Source organism: Phyllobates terribilis, unplaced genomic scaffold (assembly GCF_046119375.1).
Source record: "Phyllobates terribilis strain yellow unplaced genomic scaffold, ASM4611937v1 Scaffold_8__6_contigs__length_399053987, whole genome shotgun sequence".
NCBI classification, from domain to species: Eukaryota; Metazoa; Chordata; class Amphibia; order Anura; family Dendrobatidae; genus Phyllobates; species Phyllobates terribilis.
In genome coordinates, this window is record NW_027362768.1 from 145,327,996 (window position 1) to 145,352,596 (window position 24,601).

Consider the following 24,601-nt stretch of genomic DNA (forward strand, 5'->3'; position numbering starts at 1 on the left):
TCTTCCATCTGCAATCTTTATGTGCATCCTAATGTTACAATTGATTATTTCTGCTGCTATATTTAGGCGATTTGGTACCATCCTTACTATATTCTGTAACACTGCTGTGTTCCTCCATCTGCGATTGTTATTTTAATATGTCTTTGTGCATATGTTCTTTTTAATCAGATCATGTCCAGCAATTTTGTATATCTAATAAAGATACATTTATTTATTAAACTTTATATTTGTTGGTGCATCGGTTCTTGTTTTTATTCTAGGTGCTCATAGTTCTTTTCATAGTTTTTTGAACAGTTAGAGGCACAACATTTAGGGCCCATCAGTAGCATCTTAAAAAAGGTTTGTTACACTGCAAAACAGAACTATTCTCATACTGGAAAAAAGAGAGGGGTCGCTCACTGGTCTATTCGGGTGCTCTGAAGAAAAATGTAATCTCAATTGCAAAAAGAACTTCGGCACTCCATACATGAATATATACTGGGTCATCTGATTGTGTCAAACTTAGACCTTCAGCGGTTGATGACATCATCGCTTACACTCAGGCTGATGATGTCACAATGGCGATGATGTCACAATACAATGGAATTGTAAAGTTAAGAATTCCAATGTCACTCTTCCTACTTTACCTTCAACTGTTGAAGAGTGAAGATGACTTTTGTGTACTTGGCAAATTCTTTATCATTGATATTAACTTGTCATGGGAAGAAAAAGGAAGTGTGGTGAGGAGAATAAGAGGATCGCTAACATGAGATGCATGGAAGAGAGTTTTTCTCAGAGAGGAGAAACTTCTCAGGACATTGTACAGGATGTACCTGTTGAGAAGAGAGAGGATCCCTGTATGACATCTTCTGGGCATCCTCTAGAGAAAAAGACCCTTAAAAAGGGGAAAAAAAGCGGGAACACATCTCCTGAGAAGGCAGATGAAACCCCAAATAAGAGAGGGAGAATGGTGGAATCTGAGAGTGGAAAGGATGACACCTCTGAAAAAAGGTTTAGTGGGTCAGCTAAAACCAGGAGCTCTCACAAACATCAAGAGAGAGGTGAAGATCAAAGTTGCAGAGAACAACTTAAGAGAAAGAGGACATCTGACACTGAGACCACTACAAAGAGAAGACGTGAGAATGATGAATCCATCTATCAAGCTCCAGAAGGTAAAATCTATAATTATTCAGTCACAGACCACATCCATGTTTTATATACAGTGTTCATTTATTTTACAAAATGTAACCTAATGACATAATCGTATCCCGTACATCTTACCGTGTACATCAGAGCTTTCCACCTTCTATACTTGGGGCTCTCCAGACAGAATATGGTGGTGCCCAGCTTCATCATGGTTCAAAGTTCATGACTGGGTTAAAATAATTGTCAATTTATTGTAGCATTATATGTGAGTGCGACAGTAAGATTAATTGTTAGTTCTTCTATCTGTTTTTCTTTCTAGGAGTAATCGGTGCTCAGACCACCAGCCCTTCAGACCCAGTGACTGCCCATCTTTCCCTGGAGAGTTTCACCTTTACCATGAAGCTTGGAGAGGGCAGCTTTGGCAAGGTGATGCTGGCCACACATAAAGCCAGCGGACATCAGCTGGCGATAAAGATGGTCAAGAAGAGGGAATTGGTGGAGAACGCTAGAGACACCATCCACTTAGAGAGAGAGGTCCTGGAAATCACTGGAGAGAGCAGATTCTTCACACATGCCTATGGCACCTTCCAGACAGCGGTAAGAGACTTCTTCTAGACATTCCCTAATTTATCCCCATTATGTCCAGTTGCTTCCATTAGAGTGCAAACCCAATTTTTGCCAGTGCAAATGAAACGATCTGCTGCATGCCCTTGCTGCCATTACTGATGACTATCGTTACTGGATTTTGATTACATCTTGAACCTGGACGCCTCCAGAGTGTGCAGATTATGGGGCCATTTTTTCCTGAAAGTACAGTATAGTTCCCAGAACAATAGTAAATGTTTTTAGGATGGATAAAATCCACATTATTTACCATCATCTTGCCTCCTTTCACACAGGACTATGCATTTTATGCCATGGAATATCTGAGTGGTGGCGACTTGACTTCATTTATCAATTCCAGAGCCCCCCTGGATGTCTGCACGACCAGGTAAGAAGAGCAGCTCTGTGATATCTGTGGCCGCTGTCTCCCATCATAGTTATTAGAGGTTCAGTAGAACAATTAAAGCTGATAGGAATTTTTTTTCTTCCTTCTTAGGTTCCTTGCAGCAGAAATCTTGAGTGGACTAGAGTTTCTCCACAGCCGGGGGATTATTCACCGGTAATAAGTCATTTCTTTTTCTATACGTAGGGGAAGATTTACTTTGTGAAATAGTTAAATATGCCACAATTCTGGTGTTTGTGCCAAAAATCTGGTGAACAAGATGTGTACCACATATATTAAGTGTTGTAGACATTTGATGGGTCTCACTCCACAAGAGGACAAGGCTTTTATGGAAATGGGAATAGTTTAAAGAAAACTGTGTGGCTTAAAAAGTCACAACGTGCAACTAAATTATAACCAGATTTTTGTGAAAATGATTGGCTCTATTAGTGAATCTGCCCCCCAGTGTTTAGTGAGTGGTCCTGTGCAGCCGACCCCACATCAACCCAAGCACTACAGCTGATCTACAACTAGTTAACAAAACTATTTTTCTTTCTTTTTTCAGGGATTTAAAACCAGACAACATCCTTCTGGACGGCGATGGACACGCTAGGATCGCTGATTTCGGCCATGCTGCAATGAATGTATTTGGCTCTCAGAAGATCAGTGATGTTGCCGGCACTCCTGGCTATATGACTCCCGAGGTGACTATGTGACTACTGATGTCTCATTATCTTATTATCCACCTGTGATCTTCACTTACTGTGGAGCTTGTGCAATCACAGACCCATCATCACAGCGGCCTACATTTATTAACGCTGTCTAATAGATGGACTGTGTAAGGGCCCCCATACATATAAGACTAAAGTCAGCCAAACCTGCCAATATCAGCAGGATCAGCCAATAGTCTAATATGTACTGGGGCCTCCCGACTCTTCATAGAGGAGAAAGATCCAGCACATCAGACTTCCAATGACCGATCCCTTGGTTCTTTGGAGGAGTCTGGTAGCGTCTCTCTCATAGAGAACACATGAGCTCTCGTCTGAGCCGTGCATTTCAGTTTATGGGGGATGTAGCTATCAACCAAACGATCTTTTGGCCAACATCTATCTAATGTATATCGAGGCTTAGGTGTGGAGGAAATAGATCAGTAAACCTGGCCACAGTTGTTTTCTCTCTCCCAGGATGGACAATGCACCAACTTATCCTTCGAATCTGATCTTTCCACAGATGATTCGACAGCAGCCCTATAATTATATCGTCGAACTGTTTTCCTTTGGGGTCATAATCTACCAAATGGCCACAGGATCTTACCCATTCTATTCTGGTCTGAGTTCTCAAAGGATTGCGCGTTCAGTAAAATATCATAAACCTCGCTATCCGAAGACTATGGATTCTAACATCAGGGACATCATAGAGAGAGTGAGTAATTAGACACTTATATCTGGAGACATAGGAAGGATAGACCTGTCATGGGTTGTGATAACATGCCAAACATTTCATCATTGCTGTGTTGGGTATTTCAGCTTTATGCAATACAAGTGACTGGGACAACGCTGCAGCCCCCGGCACAGCCCCTCCTATATGTACAGCGTTCTTATGTACAGGCCATTTTATAAAATAAAGAGGTAGCGGTGCTCACCAAAACCTCTTCACACAGCTAATCATCAGGATCACTGGGCATCGGCCCCCGACTGATCTACTACAGACGGCCTATCCTATCCTGTCCTATCCTGTCCTATCCTGTCCTATTTTGTCCTATCCTGTCCTATCCTCTACTGTCCAATCATATCTTATCCTGTCCTATCCTGTCCTATATCCTATCCTGTCCTGTCCTGTCCTGTCCTATCCTATCCTATATCCTGTCCTATCTTCTCCTGTCCTATCCTGTCCTATCCTATCCAATTCTGTCCTATCCTATCCTGTTCTTTTCTATCCTGTTGTCCTGTTCTATCCTATGAGAAAACAATTGTGTAACTGTTGTTTTTCTGCAATTATTAATATTATTACTCGTGACATAATAATGGTTCTTCTTATATATTTGCAGCTCTTGTGTAAATCATCAAAGAAGAGACAGGTTCTTTGCAGCAATTTAAAAGCACATCCGTTCTTCTCACCTATAAACTGGGAGGAATTAGAGGCTGGAAGGTTACGTCCACCATTTACAATTACACCTGTAAGTGCACAGCATTATTTTATTATAATTTCATCTCCTCTTCTGTGTAATGTGACAATATGTGTAAGAAATACTCAAATAATGAGTAACAATCATACATAGTGAAGTCCAGTATGTGTATATCCCCCCTGCTGGTAAACGGGTAGAATTACAGCATGGGGCAGGATGAACAGGCCTTTACCTAGTTCTAGAAACAATAATTACTGTCCCCAGTTCATGAGAAAGCCATTTAGTGAATAACTTGAATCCATTAGGCTGGGTTCACACTGCATTTTTTGTTGTTGTTTTTTTGCAAAAGAAGTATCATTTTCTTGCCATATTTTTTTCAAAAACCACCACAGTAGCATGCATTTTTGTCAACACTGAAGCAAAAGAACCTAATGCAGCCACAACGTGTGAGAGCAGCCTAATGGTGCCATTGTAGCTGATGTGCATACCACAGATTGCCAGGCAGCACCAGTCGTTGTCTTGTTGTAAAGCTGGAAGTACCGGTGCATTGTGCCGGTTAGCGGTAGTCTGCACACGGTTACCACAGCTCATCCACAATCTGTACAGGTGCCCTCAGGAGGGGGCAGGTAAATTTAAATACCCTAATGAATTAACCAGATTGATTTTTCTTTCTTCTATAGATCCCAGTGATGGAAACCAGCAAACAAATTGAATTGCACCAAGTGATGTCCAGCACTGAAGCTCGGAAACCATCTATAACCCCAGAGGACCAGCAGCTGTTCTGTGGCTTCTCCTATACCAGCGACAGCTGGAAGAGCATTCAAAGCCGCAGCAATAACAGTTATGGAAATATAACGCTGTCCCCTCCCCCCAATACCTGACTAGTGGGTCAGGGAGGTGAGAACCTGGGTGTGGTCTGAAGAAACAGACGGGGTCTGTTTGAATACCACCCCGTGAGCTTTTTCATTGATCTCTTGTCCGGAGTTCTTCCATCTACTCTGTTACATATCAGAGACCATAACCTCCTGCATTCTCTATTGCTGCCCCAAACCTCATCTGGTGGCATGCTGCTTGGAGATGTAGGACCATCATACTACAGGACGGCACGGTGGCGCAGTGATTAGCGCTGTTGGCGAGCAGCACGGTGGTCCTAGGTGTAAATCTGGGACACCATCTGCACAGAGTTTGTATGTTCTCCCCTTGTCTGTGTGGGTTTCCTCCGGGTACTCCGGTTTCCTCCCACAACTCAAAATATACCGATAGGAGAAAAAATAAAATGATTAATTATTGAACATCATCATCATGTATCTTGTGTATTTCTGTATTTATTACCAGTATGTGATATATAGAAAGGTGGTAACACTGCACATTCTGTCATGACTTTCATATACTATTACTTATTCTCTACATTACGCATCTATAAGAATTAATTGATGTCCACAGTGACATAGAACACGAATTTCTCAATAAGTAAGTTTTGAGCCTCTAGTCGTCTGCACAGTTACGATGTAACACGTAAACTCACCGGCTCCTTCCTACAGCCCTCCCTATACGTTGTTATTGCTTCCTCCTGAGAATGAGGTTGCGTTGTTACTAGAACTCCGTGTTTTCAGTTACTACGTGTGTTATGGGAATCTTACTTAGATGTATATGTACTGCGGATGATGGTTGTGGGTGCATGGAGTGGGCTCAGGAGCTGAAACCGGGTCATACAAGGCGGGAGTGGGTTGGGTACACAGCTGACTCGCGCCTCTGACTGAGGTTGTATTTTTACTAGAACTATGGGTTCATGGTTCTGAGTCAGGGACCCATCTTCCTGCAGCCTCGAACTCTTATATTATCACTCACTTCCATCTCTCCATGAGGCCTAATGTCCTTCAGCCACTAATCTATTGTATATCTGTGTCTTCAAAAGCAGAATAAAGTTACATTGGTCGCCCAATAACTTAACAGTGCAGTAACGTCCCTGACTACACGGGTGGAATACTATAGCCGCAGGACTCGGCTGGTGATACACAGCACAATATAGCATAGTACAGTCCTGCTCATTGTTACTGGCACCCATGAAGTTTAATACATAATGTGGAATATCTCCTGAAAAACCTGAATCAAGTGAAACAGTTTTCTGTATAGAGCACTCATGTTAAGAAATTTTGCCAAGCATAGAACCGTCAAGAACCGTCAAGAACCTCCCTGGACTTAGGGGAAAGAGGAAAAAAGAAACCATTGCTGAAGAAAAGACATAAAAAGGAAAGACTGATCTTTGCCAAAGAGTACCTTGACAAACCACAATAATTCTGGGAAAATGTTCTGTGGACAGATGAAACAAAAATAGAGCTTTTTGGCAATGCAAAACAACAGTTTGTTTACAGGGGAATTGGATGTTTCGCCCCCAGCAGTTTGCCCCCAGCAGTTCGCCCCCAGCAGTTTGTCCCCGGGTACATTTCACCCCCACACATTTCGTCCCCAGCATTTGGCCCCCAGGATATTTTGCCCCCGCACATCTCACCCCCGCACATATCGCCCCCATTTCGAAACGTCCGGGGGAGACACGTGGGGGGGGGGCGAAATGTGCAGGGTCCAATCTTCCTGGGGGCGATATGATAGGGGCGAAATGTACCTTGGGGCAAACTGCTGGGGGCGAAACTTCCTATAACCTGTTTACAGACGGTGCACAATATATACCATATGGGAATAAACATGCTAGAAATAGGAGGAAACCACTATGGCTAAATAGAGCTGTAAGGGGTGCAATAAGTGACAAAAAGACAGCATTTAGAGAACTAAAGCAAGTAGGTAGTGATGAGGCATTAAATAAATATAGAAAATTAAATAAATTCTGTAAAAACCAAATCAAGGCAGCAAAGATTGAGGCAGAGAGAATCATTGCCAGAGAAAGTAAAAATAACCCAAAATATTCTTTAACTACATAAATAGTAAAAAACTAAAAAATGATAGTGTTGGCCCCCTTAAAAATAGTCTGGGTGAAATGGTGGATGAGGATGAGGAAAAAGCCAATATGCTAAATGATTTTTTTTCAACCATATTTACACAAGAAAATCGCATGACAGAAAACATGATTAGTGATAACAAAAATTCTCCATTAAATGTCACTTGCTTAACCCAGCAGGAAGTACGGCGGCGTCTAAAAATCACTAAAGTTGACAAATCCCCGGGCCCAGATGGGATACACTCGCGAGTACTGCAGGAATTAAGTAACATCATAGATAGACCATTATTTTTAATCTTTAAAGATTCCAAAATAACAGGGTCTGTACCACAGGACTGGCGTATAGCAAATGTGGTGCCAATATTCAAAAAGGGGACAAAAACTGAACTTGGAAATTATAGGCCAGTAAGTTTAACCTCTACTGTGGGTAAAATCCTGGAGGTTTTCCTAAGAGATGCTATACTAGAGAAGAGGTCCCCAACCGCCGGTCCGCGGACCAGGACCGGGCCGTTGGGGTTTTTCAGCCGGTCCGCGGCGCCGCTGACAGCTAGCTCCGCGGCCCTGCGCCTGGTCAGAGCTCGCTCTGTGTGGATTTATAATGTTTTCTGCCATAGCCGTGACAGCTCGCAGCTCCCGGCAGAGAACATTATGCAGGACGGGGTGGGGCGTCGGGCGGGTCTTAGTGACGCAGCCCTCCACAGCACAGCATGGTACCTGTTGTACGTCACGGGGCGGGTCTTAGTGACGCAGCCCTCCACAGCACAGCATGGTACCTGTTGTACGTCACGGGGCGGGTCTTAGTGACGCGGCCCTCCTGCACAGCATGGTGTGTTCCTGACGGGGTGGGGCGGCTGGCTCTCCTCACTGACACGCCCCCTGCAGAACAAGTTATGTGGGGCGTGCTGGGGCAGCAGACTGGCTTCAGTGACGCGGCTCCCGGTACCGGTGTTCAGTGTGTAGCGCTGCTAAGCAGCAGCGCTGTATACACTGACGCTCAATGTACAATGCTGCTACTTAGCAGCGCTGTACACCGAGGTCCCGCCAGCATCCTCCCCATACAGCTCCACCCCTCCATAACCCCACCCCCATATGACCAAAGCCCCGCCCCCACCCCCACCGGGCCATGGAAAACTGGTCTTGCTTAAAGCCGGTCCCTGGTGCAAAAAAGGTTGGGGACCTCTGTACTAGAGTATCTGAAGAAGAATAAACTCATGACCCAATATCAACATGGGTTTACGAGGGACCGTTCCTGTTAAACTAATCTGATCAGTTTTTATGAGGAGGCAAGTTCTGGACTGGACCAAGGAAATGCAGTGGATGTTGTATATATGGACTTTTCAAAAGCTTTTGATATGGTTCCACACAAAAGGTTGATACATAAAATGAGAACAATGGGGATAGGGGAAAATATATGTATGTGGGTTAAGAATTGGCTCAGTAATAGGAAACAAAGGGTGTTTATTAATGGAAAACACTCAGACTGGGTCACAGTTAACAGGGGGGTACCACAGGGGTCTGTATTGGACCCCCTTCTTTTTAACATATTTATTAATGACCTTGTAGGGGGCATACAGAGTAATATTTCAATATTTGCAGATGACACTAAACTCTGCAGGGTAATCAATACAGAGGAGGACAATTTTATATTACAGGAGGATCTATGTAAACTAGAAACTTGGGCAGATAAATGGCAAATGAGCTTAATGGGGATAAATGTTAGGTAATGCACTTGGGCAGAGGAAATAAAATGTATAATTATATGCTTAATTGTAAAACACTAGGCAAAACTGTAACTGAAAAAGACCTGGGTGTATTGGTGGACGACAAGCTCACATTTAGTGGCCAGTGTTAGGCAGCTGCTGCAAAGGCAAATAAAATAATGGGATGCATTAAAAGAGGCATAGATGCTCATGAGGAGAACAGAATTTTACTTCTATACAAGTCACTAGTGCAGCCACACTTAGAATACTGTGTACAGTTCTGGTCTCTGGTGTATAAGAAAGACATAGCTGACCTAGAGAGGGTGCAGAGAAGAGCAACCAAGGTTATTAGAGGACTGGGGGGTCTGCAATACCAAGACACGTTATTACACTTGGGGTTATTTATTGTGGAAAAAAGAAGGCTTAGGGGTGATCTTATTACTATGTACAAGTTTATGAGGGGACAGTACAAAGACCTGTTTACTGATCTTTTTACTCTGAGGCCAGAGACGGGGACAAGAGGGCATCTTCTACGTCTGGAGTAAAGAAGGTTTAATCAAAATCACAGATGGGGATTCTTTACTGTAAGAGCAGTGAGACTATGGAACTCTCTGCCACATGATGTTGTAATGAGTGATTCACTATTAAAATTTAAGAAGGGCATGGATGCCTTTCTTGAAAAGTATAATATTACAGGTTACATATACTAGATTTCTTGATAGGGCGTTGATCCAGGGAACTAGTCTGATTGTCTTATGGAGTCGGGAATGATTTTTTTTACCCAATGTGGAGCTTAGTGTTTGCCACATGGTTTTTTTTTTTGCCTTTCTCTGGATCAACATGTTAGGCTATGGGTTGAACTAGATGGACTTAGTCTTCCTTCAACCTTAAAAACTATGTTACTATGTTATTAGGTAAAGAACACCTTACCAAAAGTTATGCATGGTGGAAGATCCATAGTGCTGTGGGGCTACTTTGCTGCGTCTGGTACTGGAGGCCTTGACTGTATCACAGGAATCATGAAATCACAGAATTATCAAGAGATTTAAAGCAAAATATCCTTCCCAGTGTAAGAAAACTCAGTTTGAGTCAAAGTGCATGGGTCCTCCAGCAAGACAATGACCCAAAGCATACAGGAATGGTTAAAAAAGAAAAAATGGACTGTTTTAAAATGGCCAGCAATGAGTCCTGACTAGTGTTGAGCGAACATGCTCGACACTGCTCGGTACTCGTCCGAGCATCACGCTACTCGGGATGTTCGGCGAGCACCGAGCATTTCCGGGTTACTCGGGCGGGAGCTCGGGTCTCCGCCCTGCATGTTTGGCGCTCTTTACAGAGCCAATGAACATGCAGGGATTGCCAGCCAGTCACTGTAATGCTGCAGCCATGTTGATTGTGGGCATTACAGTGATTGGCTGGCCGCACAGCGTCACCTCAAGTATTTAAAACCGGGCGCCGCCATCTTGGACACAGTCGCTCCGGATTAGACAGTGTAGGGACAGCGCTGCTGATTTAGGGAGAGATATAAACTGCGAAATAGTTAGTGTAGGGTCTGTAAAGGCTGCCAGAACAAACAAACAGTCCTTTTCAGAACTAATATCCATCCCAGATACCAGGCAGGCTGTATAGGAGACACAGTGGTTATACCAGCAAACGCTGCATTACAGTCCTGTGTGCTCCTGTTGCTGAAATTGCTGGACTTAGCACCAGGTGTCGGGGGCCAGGAAAAATCCTTTTTTTTTTCATCTAAATCTTCCTTTTTTTTTCCTCCTTCACACTGTACAAATACCCGTCTTATTAACCATTTGGTGTGTCACCCCCCCCAAAAAAAAGCGTGTCTCTGATTTCTCAGACACAAATATAACTGTTGAAAATAGTCTGGTGTAGGCTAGAGAAACAGAAGTGTTGTTTTGCACTTCCACGGTTCAAACCTCTGTATTATCCATTTTGGGCCATTTGTATCTAAAAAAAAAAACAGTTTGAGTGTGTCGCTCACTGTTCAGCCGCAAATATCTCTATTTAAAAAAGTGTGGTATACCCCAGTAAACAATAACTGTGGTTTTGCCATCCCACGGTAAAAAATCTCTATTATTCAGCTTTTGGTAGTTTTTTCCGTAAAGAAAAACAGTAGTGTCTCCTGACTGTTGTGACACAAAAATATATCTGTTGAAAATAGTCTTGTGTAGGCCCGACATCCCAGTGTGGTTTCGCAGTTCCACGGGTCAAATCGCTGTACTATCCAGTTTTGGGCCTTTGGTATCTTAAAAAAAAGCAGTTTGAGTGTGTCGCTCACTGTTCAGCCGCAAATATCTCTATTTAAAAAAGTGTGGTATACCCCAGTAAACAATAACTGTGGTTTTGCCATCCCACGGTAAAAAATCTCTATTATTCAGCTTTTTGTAGTTTTTTCTGTAAAGAAAAACAGTAGTGTCTCCTGACTGTTGTGACACAAAAATATATCTGTTGAAAATAGTCTTGTGTAGGCCCAACATCCCAGTGTGGTTTCGCAGTTCCACGGGTCAAATCGCTATACTATCCAGTTTTGGGCCTTTGGTATCTAAAAAAAAAGCAGTTTGAGTGTGTCGCTCACTGTTCAGCCGCAAATATCTCTATTTAAAAAAGTGTGGTATACCCCAGTAAACAATAACTGTGGTTTTGCCATCCCACGGTAAAAAAATCTCTATTATTCAGCTTTTGGTAGTTTTTTCCGTAAAGAAAAACAGTAGTGTCTCCTGACTGTTGTGACACAAAAATATATCTGTTGAAAATAGTCTTGTGTAGGCCCGACATCCCAGTGTGGTTTCGCAGTTCCACGTGTCAAATCGCTGTACTATCCAGTTTTGGGCCTTTGGTATCTAAAAAAAAAGCAGTTTGAGTGTGTCGCTCACTGTTCAGCCGCAAATATCTCTATTTAAAAAAGTGTGGTATACCCCAGTAAACAATAACTGTGGTTTTCCTCTTCCACGGTTCTAATCTACTCTTTATTACCCTTTTTCCATTGATAGTGCAAGTGTAAGCTATTTTACTTCATTTACAATGGGCAAGGCGCGTGGCAAGTGACGTGGAAGTGGACGTTCTGGTGATGGTTCGTGCAGAGGACGGGGCCGTGGCCAAGGTGAAAATGTGCCACAACCAACAGCCACATCTTCTCGCTCCCACTTCTTGACCGAATTACTAAGGAAGCACAGAACAACACCAGTATTGAGAACTGATCAGTGTGAACAGGTTATTAATTGGATAGCAGATAATACTTCCAGTTACCTGGGCACCACCACCTCCGGTCTGTCTTCCACACGGTCAACTCTTAGTAGCCTTGAGTCTCGACCGCATACTCCTCCTCACCCTGATGCTCCTTCCTCTCACCATGCCGAGTGTCGTCAGACAGCAAGTGATCCCACACTTGGACACTCTGAAGAGCTGTTCACTGGTCCATTTCCATATTTGGGCCCCTCGCCTGATACGCTTGAAGTGGTGGAAGAGGAGATCCCATGTTGCGATGCCCAGATATTTGAACAGACACGGCCACAGGAAGTCGACGTTGGCAATCTGTCACAAGAGGTGGACGATGACGAGACACAATTGCCAGGAAGTGAGTAGGAGGATCGTGGTGCGCAAGTGGAAGAGGAGGAGGTGGTGGATGATCTAGTAACTGACCCAACGTGGAAGGAGGACATGCAGAGAGAGGCCAGCAGCACACAGGGGGAGGGAGGCAGAGTACCCCAACAGGCAGGAAGAAGCAGTGTGGTGGCCGCACACAGAAGGCAGGCAACCGTTCCCCGTAACACCAATACGATGGACGTTGCCAGTACAAGTGGTAGGTCTTCCAGAGTCTGGAATTTTTTTAAAGACTCTGCTGATAACCCCAAAAAGGCCATATGTTCCACCTGCCATGCCAGCATCAGCAGGGGTGACAAAACTACCAGCCTGACCACCACCAGCATGATCAGGCACATGGCAGCAAAGCACCCGACTTTTTGGGGCGAACCCCAGGGTCCACGACCAGTGTCAGCGGGTGTCACCACTGCTTCTTCCACTGTTGTGCGTGCAATAGAACCCCCTGTTGTGTGTGCAAGGCAATCCCCTGTCCATACTGCATGTAAAGATGCCCCCTCCTCTCAGTCTTCACTTGTTATGGCAGTTTCTCAAGAAACAGCATCAACGTCCACATCCACGTCCCATCGCAGCGTTCAATTGTCCATATCCCAGACCTTTGAACGAAAGCGGAAATTTGCAGCTAAGGCCCCACAGGCCACAGTCCTAAATTCGCACATTTCACGACTGCTTGCATTGGAAATGCTGCCTTTTAGGCTGGTGGAGACGGAATCCTTCCGCAATCTTATGGCGGTGGCCGTCCCTCGGTACTCGGTCCCCAGCCGACACTATTTTGCCCGGTGTTCCATCCCCGCACTACACCTGACAACGGACACGTGGACAAGTGCTTGTGGCCAGGGACGGTTCATCTCTCTGACGGCACACTGGGTAAACATAGTGGAAGTCGGGACCCAGTCGGACCTTGGGACGGAACACATCCTCCCCACACCGAGGATTGCGGGCCCTATGTCAGTCAGAGTTGCCCCCACAGTGTACAGCTCCTGCGCATCCTCCTCCTCCTCCTCATGTTCAGCCTCCATCTCAGATATCACCACATCAGTTACAAGCTGGAAGCATTGCAGTACTGCCTCCGCCAAGCGGCAACAGGCTGTGCTGCAACTCATAAGCTTAGGTGATAAACCTCACACTGCTTGTGAGTTGTGGACAGCTGTGAAAGAGCAGGCAGATCTGTGGCTGAGACCGCTGAACCTACATCCCGGCATGGTCGTGTGTGACAATGGCCGTAAGCTGGTGGCAGCTCTGAGGCGAGGTGAAATCAAACACGTACCATGCCTGGCTCATGTGCTTAACCTCGTGGTTCAGCGGTTTCTTAAATCGTACCCCGAGTTGCCAGATCTGCTCGTGAAAGTACGCCGCCTGTCAGCTCATTTTCGCAAGTCGGCTACAGCTTCCGCCGCCCTTGCTGTGTTGCAGCAGCGTTTGCAGCTTCCGGCACACCGACTGGTGTGTGATGTCCCCACACATTGGAACTCTACCCTCCACATGTTGCAAAGGATTTGTGAGCAGAAGAGAGCAGTTGTGGAGTACCAGCTGCAACAAGGCCGTCGATATTCAGGTCAGACTCCACACATAAGATCTCAGGAGTGGACCTGGATGTCTGACATATGTACCATCCTGACAAACTTTGAGGAGGCCACCAAGATGGTGAGTGGCGATGACGCCATCATTAGTGTCAGCATCCCACTTGTCTGTCTTTTGCAACGCTCTCTGCAGAGAATTAAAGAGGAGGCATTGCAGCCAGAGTATGATGAGATGGATCAAGAAGCCGTAGCGGGCGATTACACACAGCCCAGCCTCATCTCATCCCAACGCGCATTGGGGGACAATGAGGGAGAGGAGGAGGAGGAGGAGGAAGAACAGGAGCTGCTATCATGCATTGTAGACGGTAGTACCTGTGCAAGTGTCATACCGTCGGTTCAGCGTGGGTGGCCTGAGGACAGGGGGGAGGAGGAAGAGGAGGAGGAGGAGGAGAGCATGGTCAGTCGTCATCTTGGTGAGGACACGGAAATCTTGCCCGTTACCAGTCTGGCACGCATGGATGACTTTATGTTATGCTGCCTTAACCGTGACCCTCGCGTTGTCAAAATGTTGGGTGACAGTCATTACTGGTTGGTGACACTTGTAGACCCCCGCTACAAGGAGAACTTTCACTCTCTTATTCCTGAGGTGGAGAGGTCTACAAACATGGGGCAGTACCAGAAGGCCCTTGCTGCAGAACTCTTAAAAAAATTCCCATCTGAACACGCTAGCGGCAGAGGTCACAGTTCGTTGCCCAACCAAGGCGTACAGGCGAGAGAGATGCAACTCCAATCCAGCAGAGGCAGGGGAACACTGTCAATGTTCTGGGACAGTTTTCTGACACCCGCCCAGCTTACAGGCCCTGAGGCGCGGGGTACTCTCACAAGGAGTGGAAAGTTTCAAAAGATGGTGAGGGAGTACCTTGCCGACTGTACCAGCGTCCTCTGTGATTCCTCTGTGCCTTTTAATTATTTGGTATCCAAGCTGGACACTTGGAATGAACGCGCTCTGTACGCCTTGGAGGTCCTGGCCTGCCCTGCCGCTAGCGTGTTATCGAAGCGTATTTTTAGTGCCGCTGGGGGAATTATAACTGATAAGCGCACTCGCCTGTCAACTGACAATGCTGACAAGCTGACCCTTATCAAAATGAACAAGGGCTGGATTGGGCCAGACTTCTCATCACCACCAAATGACAGCAGAGTAACATAAAGTGTTATTTCGGGAGGTGTATTCACATGCACCGCTTCACACCCACACATGGGTATACGCTTCCTCGTTTCGGCTGTTTTATCTTCTTCTCCTTATCCTCAGCCTCCACCACCACTATACCACCAAGCTGTCAGCATTGCAAGTTCCTCCGTCCTTATTTTTGGCAGCTTTTGCTTGCAAGGCATAAGCAAATACTGTTACAACTCTCCTGTTAGTTTTTTTTTAGTTTGCTGGTCACATGACCATTTTTGCCTATTTAATCCGGCTCCGCCCTCCTGGCATTGCTGGACTTCATTGTCTACTCTTGAGCTAGCTTGGTGCTCTGTTGCCGTTCTCTGTTAGTTTTGCTAGGTCTTCTGACCTCTATGCTTTTTCTTGTGTGTTTGTCTTTGACTGCTACTATTTCTGCTATGAGGTGTCCAACTTATCCCAGTCCCTAGTTCTTGTAGGGATCCCTCCCTCACATCTATAGGTCTTCGTACAGACTAGCCGAGGACTTTAGCGGGTCTGATCGCAGGATCAGGTTCCCCGTTACATCGTAGGGATCTAGTTTAGTTCTATTGTAGGGACAGATCTCCTGTCTTTCCTTAGTCCCTGTAGCAGATCATAACAGTAAGTCCAGCAATAAAAAAAAAATAAAAAATTTTCTCTAAGGAAAGACCTCCAGTTTTCCATCATGGTCTCGGTGCAAGATTTGGCTCAACGCTTGCAGGAACTCTCTCTGGAGGTGGCCAAGCTCCAACAACACATGAGTAGCTGTTCTGGAGCGCATTTTGTGGAAACAAAGGTACGTCTGCCTGATCTATTTTTTGGCGAACAACAAGATTTTTTTTCTTTTAAAAATGCTTGTATATTGTACTTTCGTTTGAGACCCGGATCCTCTGGTGATGAATCACAGCGCATAGGGTTCATAATGTCACTTTTGCGCAAAGATCCTCAGGGATGGGCCTTCTCTCTCCAACCTAGTGATCCGTGCTTTAGATCAGTGGATAGTTTTTTTTCTGCTTTGGGTTTCTTGTACGATGATCCTGATCGTGTCTCATCTGCTGAGTCTGAATTAAGACGTTTGAGGCAGGGATCAGGTAATGTGGAAAAATATTGTTCTCACTTCCGTCGGTGGTCTGCCCAGGTGGGGTGGAACGATTCAGCTTTGAAAAGCTTGTTTCTTGCAGGGCTAGGTGAAAGGGTTAAGGATATACTGATTGCTTATCCCACACCTGGAAACTTGCAGGAGGCAATGCAATTAGCTATACGGGTGGACAGGAGACTGCGTGCAAGGGTTAAAGAGAGCAAATCCTCTGCTATGTCAGCTCCGAGTCCTGAGAGGGTCTGTGCTGACAATGGAGAGCCGATGAAGATTGGGGCGATGGCATCCCGCTCTCAGGAAAAAGACCGCAGGCTTTCTGAAGGCTTGTGCTTCTATTGCAGAAATTCTGGTCATTTTATTAAGAACTGTGTGCTTCGTATGAAGAAAGAAAAAAAAAATGGTCAGTCATGCCCGTATTGCCTGTCTGAATTCTAAGGGAGTATTCCTATCTGCCACTACTGCTGCTCAGGATGAATTAATTGAATTTCGGGTATTTGTGGATTGTGGTTCTACTCTGAATGTGATTGATGGGGGATTCTTGGAAAAACTTAGATTAGAACCTAAAACTTTGTCATCCCCTATTGCTGTGGTTTCTGTTGATGGCTCTCCCTTGAAGAGTGTTACTCACAAGGTCTGTGAATTTCCCCTCACTATTAATGGTATTCATCAAGAGAATTCGGATTTGGTGGTATTGGATAATTTGCCTTCTCCAGTAATATTGGGGTTACCCTGGTTAAAATTGCACAATCCTGTACTGGATTGGTCTACCAATGAAATTAAGTCCTGGAGCCCTAAGTGTTATGACAAGTGTTGTAACGGGCGCATTGCTGCTGTGGATAGAGGGGAATTGCCTGTACCTATTCAGGATTTTTGGAGAGTTTTTTCTGAGGAGGAGTCGCAGGTTTTGCCTCCCCATAGAGACTATGATTGTACCATTGAATTTGTCCCTGGAGCGACTCTTCCTAAGAGTCGTTTATTTAATCTTACTATTCCTGAGAGAAAGGCTTTGGAGGAATACATACAGACAAGCTTGGCCGCCGGTCACATTAGGCCTTCCAAGTCTCCTGTGGCTGTTGGATTTTTTTTTGTAAAAAAAAAAAGATGGCGGTTTACGTCCTTGTCTGGACTTTCGTGAGATTAATAAAATTACTGTACGCAATCCTTACCCACTGCCATTGATTCCTGATTTATTTAACCAGTTAGTGGGGGCCAAGTGGTTCTCTAAAATTGATCTCCGGGGGGCATACAATTTGTTGCGCATGAAGGAGGGTGATGAATGGAAGACTGCTTTTAACACTCCTGTGGGTCATTTTGAGAATCTGGTTATGCCTTTTGGTCTCACCAATGCTCCAGCATTTTTTCAGAATCTTATTAATGACATCCTTAGACCTTTAAGCGGCAAAAATGTGGTTGTGTATTTGGATGACATTTTGATTTATTCGCCGGATCTGGAGTCTCATTGGCGGAGCGTTCGTGAGGTATTACAGTTATTAATGGACAATTCGCTTTTTGCTAAGCTGGAGAAATGTGAGTTCGCTGTACAGAGAATTAGTTTTTTGGGCTACATTATCTCCAGTGAAGGTTTTGAGATGGACCCGGTTAAAGTTCAAGCTGTGCAGGAATGGCCTAGGCCTATTGGTTTGAAATCGATACAGAGGTTTTTGGGTTTCGCCAATTATTACAGAAAATTTATAAAAAAAATTTCTATTATTGTCAAACCGCTGACCGATCTCACCAGGAAAGGTGCTAATGCGGTTCAGTGGACTTCTGAGGCCATTGAAGCTTTTGTGTTTCTAAAGGAGAGGTTCACCTCTGCCCCCATCCTTATGCAGCCTGATGTGACTAAGCCGTTTTTGGTTGAGGTTGATGCTTCTTCGGTGGGGGTCGGTGCGGTGTTGTCTCAGGAAAACAAGGATGGAGTACATCCCTGTGCCTTTTTTTCAAAAAAATTTTCTGAGACTGAACTTAATTATGATATTGGTAATCGGGAATTGCTGGCGATTAAACTCGCATTTGAACACTGGCGTCACCTCTTCGAAGGTGCTGAATTTCCCATTCAGGTTTTCACTGATCATAAAATCTGATCTATCTTGATGCTGCCAAGTGCTTGAATGCCCGTCAGGCTAGGTGGGCACTTTTTTTCTCGCGGTTTAATTTTTCCGTTACTTACATCCCGGGTACCAAGAATGTTAAAGCGGATGCTTTGTCTCGCAGCTTTTCTCCCATGGTCGGTGTTGAGGAGGAAGAGGAGACCATTTTACAAGAAGGTGTTGTGATTGCTGCTTTGGACTCCGTTTTGGAGGATGAGATTCTTAAAGCTCAGGAGAATGCCCCATCTAACACTCCCCATGGGAGGTTGTTTGTGCCTAGGACCTTTAGGAGAGATTTGTTTGTTGAGTGTCATGAGTCTCGGTTGGCAGGTCATCCAGGAATTTCTGAGACCAAGAGACTTGTGGGTCGCAGTTTTTGGTGGCCTGGATGGCAGAAGGAAGTCATTAAGTGGGTGCGCCAATGTACTGTGTGTGCAAGATCCAAGTCTTCGCATGCTCCTGCTGCAGGGTTGCTTTGCCCTCTGGAGGTTCCTAGTGCACCTTGGACACATCTGGCTATGGACTTTATTACTGACTTTCCCCCCTCTGAAGGTTTCACGGTCATCTGGGTGGTCATGGACCGTTTTAGCAAGATGTGTTACTTGGTTCCCTTCATCAAACTGCCTTGCGCTAAGACACTCGCTAAGGCCTTTGTCAAGGAAATTGTCAGACTACATGGTGTTCCTACTGACATTGTTTCTGATAGGGGACCTCAGTTCGTGGCTCGTTTTTGGCGTGCCTTTTGTGACAGGTTGGGAGTTCATTTGTCGTTTTCATCCGGATATCATCCTGAGTCTAATGGCCAGACAGAAAGGAAGAACCAGGATGTTGAGCAGTTCTTGCGTTGTTTTGTGGCAGACAATCAAGAGGGGTGGTCTGAGTTTCTGCTACTGGCTGAATTTGCTCTTAACAACCATACATCCTCTTCTGCTGGGTGTTCGCCTTTTTTTTGTTGTTCTGGGAGACATCCGTCTTTTGGGTCATTCTCCAAATTGGTTTCGGCTGTGCCTGAGGAGGAGAGTTTTTCCGGTGATTTGGAGAGAGTTTGGACGGATGTGCATGGTAATCTTCAGGAGGCTAACAAAAAATCTAAGAGGTACTTTTATAGGAAACGGCAAGAGGTTTTGTTTGCTGTTGGTGACATGGTTTGGTTGTCCTCTAAGAATCTGCGATTGAGGATTCCTTCTAAAAAATTGGGTCCCAAGTTCGTAGGGCCCTTTAAGGTGCTTCAGATAGTTAACCAATCTGCTGTTAGGTTGGAGGTTCCTACGTCCTGGAAGATTAACCCGGTGTTTCATGTTTCTCTGTTGAAAAAAGCTGATGTGTCGGATGGTGACGCCTCTGCCACTGTTCCTCCGGTGGTGGAGGACGGGGTATATGAAATTTCCCGCATCCTAAATTCTAGACGGTATAGAGGGAGTTTGCAGTATCTCGTCGCTTGGAAGGGTTTCGGACCTGAGGATAACTCATGGGTGAGGGCGGATGATGTTTCTGCTTCCAGACTTGTCAGAGCGTTTCACAGGAGGTTTCCTGGTAAGCCTGGGCCTAGGGGATCCGGAGGATCCTCTTAGAAGAGGGGGTACTGTTACAACTCTCCTGTTAGTTTTTTTTTAGTTTACTGGTCACATGACCATTTTTGCCTATTTAATCCGGCTCCGCCCTCCTGGCATTGCTGGACTTCATTGTATTTACTACTCTTGAGCTAGCTTGGTGCTCTGTTGCTGTTCTCTGTTAGTTTTGCTAGGTCTTCTGTCCTCTATGCTTTTTGTTGTGTGTTTGTCTTTGACTGCTACTATTTCTGCTAGGAGGTGTCCAACTTATCCCAGTCCCTAGTTCTTGTAGGGATCCCTCCCTCACATCTATAGGTCTTCGTACAGACTAGCCGAGGACTTTAGCGGGTCTGATCGCAGGATCAGGTTCCCCGTTACATCGTAGGGATCTAGTTTAGTTCTATTGTAGGGACAGATCTCCTGTCTTTCCTTAGTCCCTGTAGCAGATCATAACAAATACTATGGGACACCCACTCCCCAATAATGGGACTTATGTTTGTAATATGCTGTACTGCATGGCTCTTGTAAGGGGCATTGCAAGTTGCTCCGTCCTAATTTTTGGCAGCTTTTGCTTGGAAAGCATAAGAAAATACTATGGGAGACCCACTCCCCAATAATGGGACTTATGTTTGTAATATGCTGTACTGCATGGCTCTTGTAAGGGGCATTGCAAGTTGCTCCGTCCTAATTTTTGGCAGCTTTTGCTTGCAAGGCATAAGCAAATACTATCGGACACCCACTCCCCAATAATGGGACTTATGTTTGTAATATGCTGTACTGCATGGCTCTTGTAAGGGGCATTGCAAGTTGCTCCGTCCTAATTTTTGGCAGCTTTTGCTTGCAAGGCATAAGCAAATACTATGGGACACCCACTCCCCAATAATGGGACTTATGTTTGTAATATGCTGTACTGCATGGCTCTTGTAAGGGGCATTGCAAGTTGCTCCGTCCTAATTTTTGGCAGCTTTTGCTTGGAAAGCATAAGCAAATACTATGGGAGACCCACTCCCCAATAATGGGACTTATGTTTGTAATATGCTGTACTGCATGGCTCTTGTAAGGGGCATTGCAAGTTGCTCCGTCCTAATTTTTGGCAGCTTTTGCTTGCAAGGCATAAGCAAATACTATCGGACACCCACTCCCCAATAATGGGACTTATGTTTGTAATATGCTGTACTGCATTGCTCTTGTAAGGGGCATTGCAAGTTGCTCCGTCCTAATTTTTGGCAGCTTTTGCTTGGAAAGCATAAGCAAATACTATGGGAGACCCACTCCCCAATAATGGGACTTATGTTTGTAATATGCTGTACTGCATGGCTCTTGTAAGGGGCATTGCAAGTTGCTCCGTCCTAATTTTTGGCAGCTTTTGCTTGGAAAGCATAAGCAAATACTATGGGTGACCCACTCCCCAATAATGGGACTTATGTTTGTAATATGCTGTACTGCATTGCTCTTGTAATGGGCATTGCAAGTTGCTCCGTCCTAATTTTTGGCAGCTTTTGCTTGCAAGGCATAAGCAAATACTATGGGATACCCACTCCCCAATAATGGGACTTATGTTTGTAATATGCTGTACTGCATGGCTCTTGTAAGGGGCATTGCAAGTTGCTCCGTCCTAATTTTTGGCAGCTTTTGCTTGCAAGGCATAAGCAAATACTATGGGACACCCACTCCCCAATAATGGGACTTATGTTTGTAATATGCTGTACTGCATGGCTCTTGTAAGGGGCATTGCAAGTTGCTCCGTCCTAATTTTTGGCAGCTTTTGCTTGCAAGGCATAAGCAAATACTATGGGAGACCCACTCGCCAATAATGGGACTTATGTTTGTAATATGCTGTACTGCATGGCTCTTGTAAGGGGCATTGCAAGTTGCTCCGTCCTAATTTTTGGCAGCTTTTGCTTGCAAGGCATAAGCAAATACTATGGGAGACCCACTCCCCAATAATGGGACTTATGTTTGTAATATGCTGTACTGCATGGCTCTTGTAAGGGGCATTGCAAGTTGCTCCGTCCTAATTTTTGGCAGCTTTTGCTTGCAAGGCATAAGCAAATACTATGGGACACCCACTCCCCAATAATGGGACTTATGTTTGTAATATGCTGTACTGCATGGCTCTTGTAAGGGGCATTGCAAGTTGCTCCGTCCTAATTTTTGGCAGCTTTTGCTTGCAAGGCATAAGCAAATACTATGGGACACCCACTCCCCAATAATGGGACTTATGTTTGTAATATGCTGTACTGCATGGCTCTTGTAAGGGGCATTGCAAGTTGCTCCGTCCTAATTTTTGGCAGCTTTTGCTTGCAAGGCATAAGCAAATACTATGGGAGACCCACTCCCCAATAATGGGACTTATGTTTGTAATATGCTGTACTGCATGGCTCTTGTAAGGGGCATTGCAAGTTGCTCCGTCCTAATGTTTGGCAGCTTTTGCTTGCAAGGCATAAGCAAATACTATGGGAGACCCACTCCCCAATAATGGGACTTATGTTTGTAATATGCTGTACTGCATGGCTCTTGTAAGGGGCATTGCAAGTTGCTCCGTCCTAATTTTTGGCAGCTTTTGCTTGCAAGGCATTAGCAAATACTATGGGACACCCACTCCCCAATAATGGGACTTATGTTTGTAATATGCTGTACTGCATGGCTCTTGTAAGGGGCATTGCAAGTTGCTCCGTCCTAATTTTTGGCAGCTTTTGCTTGCAAGGCATAAGCAAATACTATGGGAGACCCACTCCCTAATAATGGGACTTATGTTTGTAATATGCTGTACTGCATGGCTCTTGTAAGGGGCATTGCAAGTTGCTCCGTCCTAATTTTTGGCAGCTTTTGCTTGCAAGGCATAAGCAAATACTATGGGAGACCCACTCCCCAATAATGGGACTTATGTTTGTAATATGCTGTACTGCATGGCTCTTGTAAGGGGCATTGCAAGTTGCTCCGTCCTAATTTTTGGCAGCTTTTGCTTGCAAGGCATAAGCAAATACTATGGTAGACCCACTCCCCAATAATGGGACTTATGTTTGTAATATGCTGTACTGCATGTGACGCGCCCCCTGGGCCGTGTGTACACGTGTGTGGGATACCCGGTGCCGGGTCTCTGGGGTCTGTAGTCTCTGTGGCGGTGACCCGGTCCCATGGCTCAGGCTGGTCAAACCAGTGGCAGTCTTTCTTAGGTTTTGAGGTTAATTGTCCGACTGCGCCACCCGTGGATTGCGGTCAGGGAGTACCACCGCTGTGAGGCAGACCACTGAGGCTGGTGTTGTGTGCGCAGCAGAGAATGGGATAACTCCCCACGGGAGGAGTATAGCCTCAGGGCAGTGAGTGTGGATGATTGGGGTGATGGTGCATGAGCGCAGCAGGAACGACTCAGAGTCTTTGCAGTGCAGTTCAGGGTCTTTACTGATGATTATAAGGTAGACCCTCCCGGGAGTACTGGCTAGCATAAGAGGCCTGGTCAGTCAGTGAGCAAGTAGGAGTTCCCCTGGCCAGGTGGAGTTGTAGGCCTCCCCGTCTGTCTGCACTCTTCCTGGCTACCTTGCTGTAAGCGGGTAGAAGTAGCCCACGTCCCTGAGTGTACCGTGTAGTGCTCATGGTGACTTGGGGCCTTCTGTTAGCCTCCGCTCCACGACGGCGGTGCTGGTCCCTTGCTTGTGACTGAGCCTCCGGGCTTCTATGGCCAGAGGACCTGAAATCCCCTGCCGGCTGGTTTCTGCTGCTGGATATATAAGTCCTCACAGCCTCAGACTCCTGTGTCCGGTTACTATTGTCTTCTGCCAGGGCGAGCTCTGCTCAGCTTCCAGCCCCTGGTCTTTAGCTCCTAGCTCCTACAGAGCTCCTTGCTGTTACTTTCCCTTGCTCTCACTCTGACTCTGACTGTTCTCTGTTCTCTGACTCACTCAACCCCGCCCCAGATCCAGTTTATAAGGGCAGAATTCTCCCCTCCCAGGACTGGGGCAGGAGGATGTTGCATATTTAAGGGATCCTGACCAGGAAACCTCCCACTTGCTCTCCGACGTAATATCTCTATTACTGTGGTGACCAGACCCCTGGGGTGCCACACATGGCTCTTCTAAGGGGCATTGCAGTTCCTCATAATTTTTGGAAAGCCTTCCATTCACTGCTTAGGCCAACAGTGCACAGGAGACCCAGTTGCTATAAATGGAAAAAAAGGTTTAGTTAACGCCCTCTGACCTCCATGTCATTTCCAAGGGGCATTGGAGTGCCTCGAAATTTTTGGTAGGCATTACACTCACTGTATGCCCTATAACTGTGTAGTCGAACCGCTCCTTTTGTTACAGAAACATATCCTACAAGACATATCTGGTTGACTGGCCTGATACTGATGTGAATGGTCCCTGTTCCTCCTGCTCTTTCTCCTTTGCCACTACCTCATCCATCATTTATCACCTGAAGCTTTGTTTTAACGGGAGTCATAGAACTTGGATAGTAGCAGGAAAACATCCAGCAATCCTTGGAGGAGGTAGTATATGCGCCAAAACGCTGACCACCTCAGGCCTAGCCGCTACTACATACATGCGCTTGCATTACAACAAAACAAAGCAGATGCTAACTTCTATCATCCTCATCATGCTCCTCACATTGGCACTCTCAACTCCCCTGATGGAGAAGCCAGGGCCCACTGGAGGA